A 14895-nucleotide genomic window follows, 5' to 3' on the forward strand; every position below is an offset into this window, starting at 1 on the left:
GGATTCTTTTGCACTGCATATAATGTATTCATGTCTATAAAAAGTGTGTGTGTGTGTTCTTAAGAATAGTGCAGGAATTATATGCCATGCTACCTCCCCCTCCCCCATATAGGTCGATTGGTAAGCTTTTTCTAAGTCAAATGCACCCAGAATTATGCAGGGGCCCAACTGCTAGAGAGAGAAAAAAACATGCGGTAAATGGTTGCTGTAATAAGTCCTGTTCCATTGAAAGGAAATAAAACCTGAGTATTAATGAGGTATAATTATATATTTAAAATCTTTTCTCCCTTGTGCGGTATACAGAATTAATGCCAGTAAACTCACAAACTGCAACATTCTACTCCATTACATCTGCAATGATTAGAGATAGTTTGAACATCTGGCATATAATCTGTGATAGAAAACAGCATTCTGCACTTTAATGGACGTCTGGAGGCTACACATATCTGATTTTATTTCTCCTGCTTAACTCTTTCCTGGAAAGTGGAGATTTGATGCCTCAGCACCTTCCTTCCCTTGAATGTTTTGAGGAAATTTCTTCTTCTTCTTCTTCTTCTTCTTCTTCTTCTTCTTCTTCTTCTTCTTCTTCTCACTTTGTTTTCAAATGTTCTGCTTTCCTGACTTTTGCATTCACTTCCTTGGAACCTCAAGATTAGAGTACTGTGGCGGGTCTTCCTTTGAATAGCATTCAAGAATTGCGATTGGTTCAGAATGCAGCAGCTAAACTTCAAAATGTCCAACTGAGACTTATAGCTGGAATTGTGTGGGTGGGTGTGTTTGTGCGCATATGCGTTTGTGAGGGTCATGAAAATATAGAGCCCATTTGAATCACATGTTATGGGACTAGTTTCACAGGTGGGCTAGTAGTCCTAAATGACTCAGGTGCCATATATCTGACAGACCTCCTCCTTCCCTACAAACCCTCTTGGGAACTGAGGTCGGCAGAGGGAGCCCTCAGATGCTTGCGGTGGTGGTGGTGGCCCTTCTCTGTGGTGATCCCTGAGCTGTGCAACTCTCTCCCCACAGAAGTGCACCTGACACCTTCATTGTACAACATCTGGAGAATGTTGAAGGCATACCTCTTCACCCTGGTTTTTGACACTTGAGGTGTATACAGTGGACACTCGGGTTGTGAACGTGATCCATGCGGGATGCACATTCACAACCCACAGCGGTGCGTCTGCGCACGTGCGGGTTGCAATTTGGCGTTTCTGCGCATGCGCAACCCCCGAAATCTGGAAGTAACCCGTTCTGGTACTTCCGGGTTTCGGTGGGTCCATAACCCCCCCCAAAAAAACCGCAACATGAAGCATCTGTAACCCGAGGTATGACTGTATTTTCAGGAACCGCCTTGTTTTTATTGTTTTAAACTGCTTTTAATGTTGTATTTTGATGCTGTAACCCACCCTGAAATCTTAGGGTGAAGAGCAGATGATATAAACAACATTTATGTTTAGACAAGTCTTTCCAGACATGTAGCGTGTTGGTGTAAGCTTCGATCTCTTTTTGGTTTATTGCTGATTTTATCTTCTGCATGTTTGAAAGAGCATTTTTATTGTTTTTCCTGATAATTTTACTGTTTAATTCTCTTTGCACACCACTTTGAGGTTTGTTTGTTTGTTTGTTTACATTCAAGTGGTGTAAAGACATGATGATGATGATGATGATGATGATGGTAGCAGATTATGAATTGCACCACATCCATTAAGGCTGAAATCCTCAGCCCAGTGGGGTTAATGAGTGAGAACAAGTGAATTGAATTGAATTGGACTTACTTCTGAACAGAGGTGGTTAGGAATGTAATGTTAAGTCTTTAAAGTCTTAAATTTCACTGTGTAGACTCACCCACCCAGGAAGTTGCATTATGCTGAGTCAGAGACCGCTGGCGGATCTTGCTCAGTATTGTCTAAAATGCCTGGTACTGGCTTTCCAGACTTTAAGACAGGAGTCCCTCCCAGCCCTACCTGGAGAGGCTGGGGGTTGTACCTGGGAACAACATGCAAAGCAGATGCTCTACCACTGAGCTACAGCCCTTATATATTTCATAATTTGGTTCTGTTTCATAATCTCATACATGCTAAACTTGCCTGTCTCTGCTAAGGTTCCTGCTATCCGTACATTTTTGATGTCCCCAAAGTACAACTCCGCCAGAGCTTGACTGGCACTGAGTTTCATTGAAAAAATTAGATTCTCTCTCTGCTTGTGTAGGGGTGTGTTTTGCCCCCGAGCTAAACAGGCTGGGCTTTCACCCTCCCATGTTCTATGGGGAGCATCAAGAGCCTTCAATGGAAAGAGAAGAGAAGGTGACAGCTCTTGCTCCATCTTATTTATTGGACCATTATCTCACGCCAACACCTAAGAAAGGACTTGAGACTGGGCTCTATAAACTGGAATTAAGGCTGATTGAATGACTAGCTTCAGAAAAGATCAGTGCCACTGTCAAAAGGGGCTCAGGAAAAGTGGAGGAGGGAGAAAATAAAGTGCACGTTATCCTTGAACGGACAGAAGAAGAATCTCAGGAAGGCGTTCATTTGTTTCTTTTCATTGCCTAAAGAAAACTTGGGGTAGGTGACCAAATTTATTAAAAATGTAAATAAAAAGCAGTCAGAGGAAAGGGCATCAACCACACCAAACTTCACTCTGCCTCTTTTAATTGTTGTGTGCATTTTTAGAGGAGGACCTCAGAGAAGAGATGTTGCACAGGGGCTGAGCACCCAATGTGCAGGCAGAAGGTCCCAGGTTGTGGGGGGGAAAACCCAATCTCTTTAAATAAGAGTTTTTGTCCAGACTTTTAAAAAGTGAATTATTTATTTTTTTACTTCCTGTATTAAAACCACTTAATATATCAGAAATCTCTAAAATTAATGCAGAAATAGGAAGGAGCAGATTTAATAATAAACACCTGTGAAATGACCATGGTTCAAGAACTAGACCGAGTCATTCATTCATAATCCAAATATAGAAGGCTCATATCATTTCCAAAAGATGCTCAAACTTTGGCAGTTATCCAGAGGAAGGGAATTCTATAGTTAAGGCATCGTTATCAGAGAGTTAGGTGGGGGAGAGGTTTATGGCCCATCAGGTCTTGTGTTTCTGATGCTTATGGTTTAGCAGTGAGTTGACCTGAAATGCGAAATGTGCTTTTGGATGAGATTGTTTTGCACATACGGAAGAGCATGCTCCATTTGAGAACATACTTTGGGTTAAATTAATCCTTGTAATAGAATAACCTACTATGACGTGAAGGACTTAGTCAGCTCTAATGGTGTAATGAAAAGTTACAGTTACCAACCATCACAGGATTGGGAATGCTTGTAATTATCCTAAATGCAGGTGCAATAAGGCTTCCTTTGAGCCTCTGGACATTTTTGGAATGGTTGGCTGGGGGATTAAGAAGTTTTAATGGATTCTTTACCAATGTGCAGCCACAAAGCCACATAGACGCACACACACTATCATAATGCAAAGCAAGTGTGCTAAGCTGAGGATAATCACTGCAAACTTGCACTAACTAGGAACATGTGGAACACATCAACCTGTTGAGTTGACTTGATTCATGCATTGTTGGTAAGTAGTGTGTGCTGGGCAGAGCTTGGAGGCAGACCCAGCATTGTGGGAAAGAGAAGAACACTTTGCCTTGCAGGAACCAGATTGAACTCATTAGAGCAACAGTGATTGGGATTGTGGCAGGGATGGTTTAATGGACCTGTTGCTCTTCCAAAAGTCAAGGCTGTGCTTGATGGAAAACCCTGAGCGTCTAAGCCTTAGAGCTATGTGTGATTCGGATCCTTTGAACACACACACGTGTCTGTTGTTAGTAGGTCCCTGCCTAGAAACTTTCAAGGAGATGTGGAAGAGGGAGACGTGAGGGCTTTTGAAAGGACTGTGAGATTTGACTTTGCTTCCATTATGCTGCGAAGCTGTGGGCAAGGAAAGGTTGGCATGCCTGTTTTAAACTAGCCACCACCAGTTCAACTGAAAGAGAAAAGCTTATTCTCCCCACCCCACCCAATGTATTTATTTAACAAGATTTGTATACTGCTTGAAGGTATGAAAACCTCCAAGCAATTTACAAAACTAATTTAACATTTTTTTCCTAAAAAGAAAAAGTTAAAAACAAGTATCCAAAAACATTCAGTTTCTTTGTGTTTTAATTCAGCATGATACTTGTTCAGGTGGTTGTTGTAGTTGTTCTTTTGTATTTTTCCCCTAAGCAAGAGCTTTGCCAGGGAAATGGCCCATAAATATCTTAGACTGGGATTGCTGGCCATTGGCTGTACTAGCTGGGGATCAGTGAAACAACATTTGAAGGGGTGCAAGTTAGCTACACCTCCCTTGGGTGGATGCATGGAGGGATGGCTAGATGTACAACAACTTGTACATAAATTCTAAATTATTTAATACTGATGATCAAGGTGCCCGGGTTGCTCTAGGACTGTGTTTCGTGATCATGTTTTTAGAACATGCTTTATTTTTATTTGCGTGGTTGTAAGATGTGGTTAATTGTTTTTAATGTTGTAATCCACCCTGGGACCTTAGAATGAAGGGCCTGTAATAATACCTATTATTATCTTTTGATTTTGGGGGGCACCATCTGCACTATACATTTAAAGCAGTATCATACCATATTAAACAGTCAAAGAATCTTGGCAACTGTAGTTTGCTAAAGGTCCAACTCTCTACCTTGGCTTCCATCTCTGGTTTTTCTGGCCCTACCGACTAGGGAACTACCATGGGAAATTTGCTCTTAGGAGGCCGGGTGCCCTCCCCATGATGCCCAGCAACAAATGGGCAGAACCTTTCCCCAAGATGTTGCTTGAGCCTTCCCCACCACCAGCTTCTTGATCCTCCTCCTCACCTGACAGATCCTGCCAGCCCTGATCCATCCTGGGTGGTGCCGTGGGGCACATGGCAGCAGTGAGGCCAACGTGGTGCAAAAGTGGGGGCAGGAGTGCCAGATTGGCTCTGTGGTTGGGTTTGCACCACACTGACCTTTCCTTGCCCCATTTTTGTCATGGTATGATGCAGCAGCTAAGCTGGAGGGAGGTTTGGTGAGTGGCACAGCCCTGCCACACCGTCTGTGACTACGTGGCAGCTGTTTTCAGACATTCCAGTGAAAGCCTATAGATCAGGGGTAGGTAGAGAGTGGTGCTCCTTATCTCCTCAGGCCGCCTTCTTGTCCACAGAGGAATGAATGCCTGGAAAGTGTGATTGTTGCTGGCTTCCTGCAGGTTCGGCTCTTACATTTTAGTACATTGTTGTGAAAGCTTCCTCAAGAGGCAAAATAAAAATAGATAAAATAAATAGCAACAAATCAGTTGTCAGGCTTCTAATTCCTCTGCTTTGCAAACGGGCAATAAAGTAAGCATTTTGCTACTGTGTAATTTATTTTGATCCTTTGGAACTTTACTAAGACGGGGTGGTGCGCTGCTCTGGTTTCTTAGTCATGCTGGCCACATGATCCAGAGAAACTGTCTGCGGACAAACGCTGGCTGCCTTGGCCTGTAAAGCAAGATGAGCACTGGAACCCCAGAGTCATTCGCTACTGGACTTAACTGTCAGGCGTGCTTTACCTTTACCTTTTAAGACGGGGTGGCTATGGATATTCAACTTATAAAAAGGCTGGAGTGGCGACATCTGTCCTTTTTCTGTTGTTGTTACAGGACAAGTACATTTAGTCAATAATGTTTTCATAAATACTGGGTGTATTTTACATGTTTGCATTTTGTATGCTTTTATGATAGGAAACTGCTTTGAGACGTTTTGTGTAGTAAGTGACTATAAATGCTTTCTGCCGCCACCACCCCTTATATCCCTACCCAGTCACTGAGTTCTTGCAGGAGTCACTGTTAGTGGTTCCCCAGAGCTGGGATGCATGACTCATAGCCACCAGGAGCCAAGTGTTTGGTACTGTGGGCCCGATTTCATGGAATAGAACTCCCTTCCATATCCCTCAGAAGGCAGTGGACTCTCCTTCATTGGAAGCTTTTAAACAGAGATTGGATGGCCATCTGGCAGGGATTGTTGAGCTGTGATTTCTGCATTGTAGGGGGTTGGGCTAGATGACCCTCAGGGTCCCTTCCAACTACAGTTGCACAATTCTAGTTGACACCTGACACATCTCCTCCCTGTTGAAATTCTAGCACTCTCTGAAGGCTTAAAAAAAAAAATCCAGCAGGCATTTTAACCGACTTCTGATTTTATAACTTTAACCAATTTTTAATTGCATTGAATTGAGTTCTTGTACACCACTTACAGGCTGTATAAAATGGTTGAAATATTCAGAAAAGTATTTCCTTGCAGGGGGGGGGGAATTTTCACAGCTTTCCTTTTCTTCAACTACTTGACTCAACATTAGCCACAGAGATGGCCTCAATAGGTAGGGCAGTGTCCCTTTAAGTACACAATCCTTATTTCCAGGGAAGCATCACTCTGAGGTAAGAAATTCTTGTCCTCCTTTCACAGTTGCTCACACGCCCCCATGTGGGCAAGAAGAGATACAGTCACAGGATTTCCAAGTAGGAAGAGTCCACAGTTGTAATTCCATTTCTGCAGGTCAGGGTTGCATCATTAAGGATGCAGGGAAGATGCCTTGCCCCACATCTGCCTATTCATTCATTTTGGCCTGCAGAACTTACCTTTTGCAAGTGCCGTATCATATTTGTTCCACGTTTGTGATGGGTCCACCTTTTAACATGGCAAGACTGATGCTTTGGAACTCCCTGCCTGTTGACATTACACAGGCAGCTCTGTTGCAAAATATCGACCCTCCAGATGTTTTGAGACTACAATTCCCATCATCCCTGACCACTGGTCCTGTTAGCTAGGGATGATGGGAGTTGTAGTCCCAAAACATCTGGTAGGCCAAGTTTGCCTATGCCTGCTTTAGATGCCCGCTGGAAACTTTCATTTCAGCAAGCCTACATTGACAATTACCTATATTCCCTTTTTTTTAATTTACTGGTTTTATTGATAATTATTTTATGTATATTTGGTGTGTGTGTGTGTTTAAATCATTTCATGCATTTTAGTCAGGTTTTCTCTACAATTTTATAATATACGCTGCTTAGAGAGCTTTGTGATTTAATATATATGGAATAACTAAGAGAAGGATAGCATGGTCTTCTCTCATGGTGACATTTCCTTGTAAGAGCAATGAATCAAATTATTGGACAACCTCACTCTTACTTCCAGCAAGAGCTTGATGAACATAAGGAGAGCTCTGCTGGTTCAGACCAAAGGCCCATCTAGTCCAGCATTCTGTTGTCACAGCCACCACATGCCTGAGGGACTTCTCAAGAAGGACATGAACACAATCACAGTCCCTCAGTCGACTTCCCCATCAACTAGTATTTGGAGTCATATTAACAACTGGGAAACAGTTTACTGACAAGATTGCCTTACCCTGTATACAGCCACTCCACCACTGCGATCAGCCAAACTGGCACTATTAGAGGTACCACAAAATACTAATTCTACATTGGTAAGAAATGGATCGTTTAGTGCAGGGGTCAGCAAACTTTTTCAGCAGGGGGCTGGTCCATTGTGCCTCAGACCTTGTGGGGGCCAGAGTATATTTTTTGGGGGGGGTGATGCAAGAGCACCACGAGCCCCGGTGGCTGCTTACCTGTGTCCTACGAGCGGCAGGGGCTGATGTTGGCAGCGGGATGATGAGCAGCACACGAAAGGGCTCCGGAGAGGGGCAGCTTTAAATGGCAGCTGCTCAAGAGGGGTGCTCAGCCAACCGCGGCTCCTGTGTCTTGCGAGCGGCGGAGGGACAATGACCGGCACGCGAAAGGGCTCCGGAGAGGGGCTGCTTAAAATGGCGACCACTGAAGCGCTGCTGCTGCTGGCACCAACAAAGCCCAGCCCCCTTCATCCTCTAGGCAGGGCAGGAAGAAGCCAGGAGGAGGGAGGAAGGAGGTGCCGCCGCCGCTGCCGCCGTGTGAGGGAGAGGGAAAAAACGTGCGTGCTGGTGATCCACACAGCGATTACTGTGGGGGCCGGATCCAGAAGGCAATTGGGCCTGATCTGGCCTGCGGTCCTTAGTTTGCTGACCCATGGTTTAGTGTGGTAACCCCCCCCACTTTGGAACTCCTTCCCTGTTGACATCTAGTAGGCACCTTTACCATGCTCTTTCCAAAGCCTGCTTAAAACACTTCTATTTAGGCAAAGGCTATTCAGAAATGTGGAATGTTGGCTTATATTTTTCAATCAGGTTTTTAGCTTATCGTTGTTGTTTTTAACAAATAATATTTTAACTATTTCTGTTCTTAACTATTTTTTATTCTTTCTGTGTATACCTGTGAGGTTTTCTTACAGTCAAGCGGTATATAAATCTGGTGAGATAAACAAAAAAATGGGGGGGGGGGTATCCAATTAGATTCTGCTCAGATTAGACCCTTTGGAAGATTAGGCCCATGTTAAGTCATTGCCATCAATTTTAAGGGGACTATTGCTCATTGTCTCTAAAGCTTGGAGGCAATATAGAGCCATCATGTCTAGCAGCCATTGAAAGCTTCATCTTCCATGGATTTCTCCATACATTTGTGGCTTTGTATATGAATACTATCCTATCCATGCTTACCCAGGATTAAGACTCACTAGACTCAGTTGGGTTTATTTCTGAGTAAACATGCATAGTATTGCACTCCATGCATCAACTCATATTCAATGCCCATGGTCTAGGCATTTCCATACCAGACTTAATTTGGGAGTCAAAGTCTGAATCTCAGTTTGGAATAACATTAATGAATTTGCATCTCAGGAAGGGATCTTGGTTTCTATTAATAAAGACATCAGTGGAGGCCAGTGGAGAGACTGTGCCTATCTGCCTTCTCAGATGGTAGACACTGGCTCATTAGCCTTAAAGCATATCCACTTGATAAGCCTACTTATTCCATATAGAAAGAATCGAGAGGAGAGACAACCCAAATGAAGATGCCAGAATGAACTCATTCATTATTAACTGCTTCCTACACGCAGAGAGAGGTGCATTTTGACTTATGTACAAAAAGTGAGCAGCAGAAAAACGAGCAGCCGCAGAGAAGAGATAAGTCAGGTCTTAACTGACAGAAACGCAAAGGCTTCCCATCTCCACCATGACTGGAATGCTATCTAAAGAGACCCTGCTGCATCAGGTCAATGGCCAATGGCCCATCTATTCCATCTGTTATTCTTAGAGGTGGTGCACAGGAATGTTAACATGGGTCCCATAAATTTCCAGACCAATGTCTGGATTATTCCGCTCCACAAACTTATTCACATCTACATCTTTTTTCCAGAACATGGAATAAAGTGGTGGGCTAGGACCTGGGAGACCAGGGTTAAAATTGGCCATGAAACTCGCCGTGACCAGTCACTGCCTCTCAGTCCAGCCTACCTCACAGGGTCGCTGTAAGGATAACATGGGGGGAAGGAGACCCATGAATGCCACCTTGAGCTCCCGGGAGGATAAGAGCAATGGATACAGCCATAAAACTGATAAATAAGGAATAAACAAAATTAAAAGTCTCTCTCCAACCTGCCTGGACTATTATCCGTGACTTACTACGTGTCCACAGAAAACGGTAGAGACACCGTCGCAGTCTCTTTAGAAATAAATATCCTCCTGCAAGAGGAATAGCCTTGCAGTCTTCAAGCAATATTATTGACAATAAAAATATTATATAAAAAGAGATACTTTAAAGATGCAGTAGCTATGTCTGAAAATTAAATATCCCAGCCATTAATTTTTCCATCTCCAAATTACCGAAAAGCAACCGTCCACACTAAAGTCTAACCGCTTGTAAAATTGGATTTTTGAAGAGTAAGTCTCTCTTAAAAAAAATAAGTAATGCTGGCCAAAGGGAGGAAATGAGTGCAGGAGGGGCTGCGGAGCATTGCTCTGAATCTGTCCCACACCCTGTTACAGATGCCAGGATTCGTGCTGATCACATCAGTGTTTTCGCACACTGCGATTTAACAGAGCTGAGAGAGTAAACCCTACAAAATGTGGAACAGTGAATGATTCAGGGGGACATCCGGGTTAAGGGTTTGAATTTGCATAGGTTGCTGCACAAACTGGACTTCATCGAATTGAGGGCCACTTCTTTCATGCCTTCTTTAAAGTGTAGCAGAGCACCTGCCCACAAATCTACTTAGCAGTGGAGATGCTCGTTTTGCCTTCAGGCTCTTGCCACATCAGTGTGAAACAGATGCAAGCGTAAAAGTGCTCTTTGCAGTAGCTTCATGCATTCAAGTCCTCCTCACACATGGCCACGTGGAGGGGCCATGGCGCAGTGGTCAAGAGCATCTGCTGTGCATATACAAGGTCCCAATTTCAATCCCCAATGGCATCTCCAGGTAGGACTCAGAGAAGACTCCCGCCTGAAATCCTGAAGAGCTATTGCCAATCAGTGTGGACAATGCTGAGCTAGATGGACCAGACTTCATTTAGTATTGCATTCCAGGACAGAGTCAAGAGAGTCTGCCAGAGCTTTCCATTAAGACAGACACTAAATAGGCATATATGTCATCATGACTGTTTCATCGTCTCCCCAGCAACCTTCGGTCACTCCATTGCCCTACCATTTCTAATCTAACCACAGTCCTTGGAAACTCTTACTCAACACACACACACACACACACACACACACACACACACTGTAAAGGAAGAGTCCTCCTTGTACCTCATCTGAAATTGTTTTTCACTCTAATACTCACCTTTTAGATTCTTCCTTAACTGGTTCTTACCTGTTTTGTGGTGCACAGAATACTCTAACCCAGGGGTCTGCAACCTTTAAGACAAAAAGAGCCACTTGGACCCGTTTCTGAAGGGGAAAAAAAACTGGGAGCCGCAAAACCATTGCGACATTTAAAACAAATACATCTCCGGAGCCGCGATCTGACATCGGGCGGGAAGGTGACGTCGGGACGGTGCGTAACTAATGCACTCACCGCCCCCATGCGACGTCACAGCCAGTACAGCGCCTGCCACAGTGGGGAGTGTTGGGGCGCACAATGCGCCTCCTCCCCTCGCTAGTATCTGCCCTGGAGCCGCGGCAAAGGTGTAAAAGAGCCACATGCGGCTCCGGAGCCGCGGGTTGCAGACCCCTGCTCTAACCTGATTCACTGAAGAGTATTGGAGTGTTCCACTGCACTAGTATCCAGAAGTATTACTATTTACTCCTCTAGTACCCAGCAGCATATTACTGGATCCAGTGACCAGTGGAGTCACTGGACAGCAGTGATACTTTTCATCAACTGTTGCAACATTGCCTTGGTCTACTGTGTTTTCTTTTTAATACCATCATCTCTCCTCCTTGTCATTCTGCTGTCTGTGGGCTAAATTCCCCTCCGAGTTCATATTTAATCATGTTTACCTTAGTGGCTTTTTATTCTTAATTCCTGCCCATTTTTCTAACCTCTTTGAGATCCTTTGTGCTATTATTCTGTCCTCAGCGGCACTTGCAACACCTCCTAATTTACCATCATCTGTGAATGTAATTAATGTACAGTTTTCCCCATCCTTCAGATCATTAATAAAGATGTTAAATAAAGCGGTGCCTACTACTGATTATGTATTTGAAGGGGAGAGGAAGTTACAATGGGACGCAAGCGCGCCATAAATTATTGGCTGGGAGTTTGGGTTGCTGCATTCATAGTTGGCCCATTTGTTATGGATGCAAACACAAATCAATCATTTGGCCTCACATGCAAAGATTAGTCTGTGTCTTCTACTTATGTTGACTGGAAACAAAGGCCATCCCAAGATGTTATGCTGTCTGATTGGCTGCACCACTCAATCCATGAGATGCTTCTCCAGGATTCTCCAAATGTTTTACAAGAAGGTAGGAAATGGGAACCTAGGGAGCTGCCTTCTCCTGAGTCAGACCATTGGTCCATCTAGCTCAATATTGTCTCCACTGACTGGCAGCAGCTCTCCAGGATTTCAGGCAGGAGCGTTTTCCAGCCCTTGCTGGAGATACCATTGGGGATAGAACTTGGGACCCTCTACTTGCAAGGCAGACATTCTGCCAGTGAGCTATGGACTTCACAGGAAAAAAGAGGGCTAGATCAGATGAGCATCATGACAGCCTTGTGTCTCGGCTCCATCACTAAAGAGTCCCATTTCCTCTCTCTAAAACAATGGTGGCCCTAAGTTTAAAGTCACTTAGCGGTATAATTGTTGCTGAAATGTTTTGCACCAGCAGAACATAGTTGCACAAGAAAACTGACAATCAGTTTGCTGCTAATTTCATTGCACAATCTATTGTTTCCACCAGTGCAGCTGTTGCACGGGATTCCTTGCTTGTGAAACATTAAAACTCACCCATCTGCTGGCACAAGAATTCTTGCTCTAGCAGGCAGAGTCACTCCACCTGCAGCTATTCAGCCTTCAAGGACACAGAGGAGAAGGCGCTGATGAGAATCAACTGCCTTCAGCCTTCTGAGCTTCCAGCAGCAATCAGATGCTGGCAACAATGCTGGTAGTTCTTGGCCCTATTGTGCTGCTCCCTGCTCATCTTCATGCTTGACCCCATGGTCATCGGATTCCCTGATCCCTGGACCATCTGACCGTCTGTTCACCCAACCCTAGGACTGGACCTGACTTTGGATGCCAACTCTGCTTCTAGGCAAGTACCCTCAGAGACTCTTCTGGCTGGCTGGCCTCCCGCTCCACTGACCTCTGCACGTTGTTGCTCAGCAATGAGACAGTGACATCTCCCAACCTTTGGCTTATGTCAGAAGATATGTACAAGTTGTACAACCTTAGTCTTTCTCTTGGGACACTCTTCATGCAGGGAAGTGAGTGGACACAATTCCATACCCACACCAAGCTCATATTGACACATATGTTGCATGACTAAGACGTGACTAAGATAGATGATGGTATTTGGATCTGGGTTGACCTCTGCCCAAAGAGAAGGCAAACTAACCTGTGGGTTTTTCTATATAATAAGGTTCCAATTTATGCATCTTTTTTTCCCCCCAAGTGAATTTTTATTATTTTCCTTACATATTCTTTTCCAACAAATTGTAATAGCACCATACATTTCCTTTGACTCTGCCGAGTCACGACCCCCCTCCCTCCCCACAACTGGTATGCATCTAAATTTATGCATCTAAGCAAAATGGCTGAAACACAGGAAAGTTTCCTTATCCTGAGATACACCACTTGACCATCTGATTCAGTTTCACTTGTGCTGGCTCACAGTGGCTATCCAGGGTTCCAGGCAGGGGCCTGTCCTAGCCCTATCAAAGACAGAGATCTCAAGGATTGAAGCAGGCAGTTCTGTTTCTGAGCTGAAGCCCTTTCATTTTGCAGACCATGACTTCTCAACTAAAAAGAATCTCAAAGCAGCGGGTGGCTTGCAGATGCATATGGCTTCATCCGAACCACCGTGCCCAAGGGAGGAATCTGTTGGCCTGGTCTTATTCACTGTTCTTGGATGCCACCAGTGCAGCTACTCAGAAGGTAGGGTTGCAGCCTTCAGATTCAACAATGGTGTTGATGTACCTTGAGCTTTACAAATTCTGAAATCCCCCCAGACCGTGCAAGTAAAATCAGTTGGAAATATAGTGTGAACATCTTGGGAAATTTAACTGCTGTTTAAACTGAGACTCCATAAATGTTGGCATATGGAAGTCAATGGGCTGCAGCCAGAGTTCCATGGGGTTGAAATCCATGAACTGGATGTTCCTGTGGATGGAAGGGGCAGAGACAATTTTCACTGACTCCTCCTTCCTTCCACATCCCCCCCTATGCCAACACAAATCCTCTTTGGAACAGCATGGGGTGGTACTGGGGATTATAGGGGAATTGGCGAAGTGTAGCTTCTCCAACTCCCCCATGGTAGCATCCAGTTCAAGGAATGAAACTGAATGCTGAAAGATTCAGGAACGGTAAAAGAGAGGACTTCTTTATGCAGGATTATGGAACTCGTTCCCACAGAAGGCAATGATGGCCACCAACCTAGATGTCTTGAAGAGAGGATTAGACAAGTTTATGGAGGAGAAGACTATCAACATGTTTTGCCTCCATGGTTAGAGGCAGTAATACTTCTGAATTCCAGTTGCTAGAAACCACAGGAGATCAGAGTGCTGTCATGCTCCAATCCTGTTTGGCAGTTTCCCACAGTGATTATGGTCCAAATGGCAATAAGTGGGAGTGGTTGACCATCTCTCTCTCTCTCTCTCTCTCTCTCTCTCTCTCTCTCTCTCTGTGTGTGTGTGTGTGTGAGAGAGAGAGAATTCCATGAGAAGAATAGGGGTTAGGTTGGACATAAACAAGATAAGGTTGTATCCAACTATCCAGAAAAGACCCATGGAAATTATTAAACCAATGTTAGTCACTCCCATTAACTTAAATGGCTCTACTCTAGGTAGGATAAGCACTTGGTAGTACTTTTAGACTGCAGATGTCAGAGCATGGTTGGACTGCTGGTAAGTAGATAGGTGGTATTGTATAGTCTGTTTTGGGTTTGTTTTTTTTGTCTTGTATAAACTATAGTTTGTTAGAAAGCTTGATTTTTCTGCTTTGCCTTGCCTGGATTGCATTTGATTGTTTTATTTTTCTGCAAACCGCTTTGAAGGCCTTTTGGGGATGAAAGGTAGTATACAATTATGCAGATAATTATATTTTTGGACCGAATTAAATTTTTCGGGCCAGCTATCTGGATTGCAGTGCAAATGATTGGCAGAGATGGAGTTGTTGTTGTCCTCCCCTCCCCTTTCTTTCTGTGTGATATGCAGTGTATATACTGCAATGTCCATCACTCCTGATGCTCATGTACAGCTGCCGGCTTCAGGGATAGGATGCTCCAAACAGGAAGTTCTTTGGGGTGGAGGGAGCAATTGGCAAGTGGGCTGTTGTATTCATATCCTGTTTGTAGACTTCTTGGCTAGTCCCTG

Source organism: Podarcis liolepis (genome assembly GCF_965112155.1).
Source record: "Podarcis liolepis genome assembly, chromosome: 7".
Lineage (NCBI taxonomy): Eukaryota > Metazoa > Chordata > Lepidosauria > Squamata > Lacertidae > Podarcis > Podarcis liolepis.